Raw genomic sequence first — 655 nt, forward strand, 5'->3', positions numbered from 1 at the left:
GTGTGTGTGTGTGTGAAACATGCATGATGCCCACCTTCATTTTCCTGACTCTACTACATATGTGCTTTATCTTACTAGCAACCATGCAGGGTTCTCCCAAAATTGCAACAGTATGGGACATTTGAGTATATTAACAGTGCCGATTTTTTAAATGTTTATTTTTGAGAGAGAGAGAGAGCGCGCCTGTGCATGTGTGGGGGAGGGACAGAGAGAGAGGGAGACACAGAATCCAAAACAGGTTCCAGGCTCTGAGCTGTCAGCACAGAGACCGACGCAGGGCTCGAACTCTCAGACCATGAGATCATGACCTGAGCCAAAGTCAGACGCTTGACCAACTGAGCCACCCAGGTGTCCCTAGTGCCAATTTTAAGCCACAACTGTGTTTATTAAAGAAAGGAGAGCTTCTTCAAAAGAGCCAAGGTGCACAGACCCAAGACTTCAGACTCCGGATGCAGAACACACTGGCTGCCATTGAGGGAGGCTAAGACATTGGCGGAAGAAAGCCATATTCATGTCCCTTTTGGTAAGAATTAAATGGTTTTTTTCCAAATACAGCCAACTAGAAATTACATGCATTCTAAGAATGCTTTTAATAGTTCTAGCAGTAAACTAAAATTAACCATTTTTTAAAAATCTGAATAGGACTCTTAAAAGA

The sequence above is a fragment of the Crocuta crocuta genome, unplaced genomic scaffold (genome assembly GCF_008692635.1).
Source record: "Crocuta crocuta isolate KB4526 unplaced genomic scaffold, BGI_CrCroc_1.0 scaffold1304, whole genome shotgun sequence".
Lineage (NCBI taxonomy): Eukaryota > Metazoa > Chordata > Mammalia > Carnivora > Hyaenidae > Crocuta > Crocuta crocuta.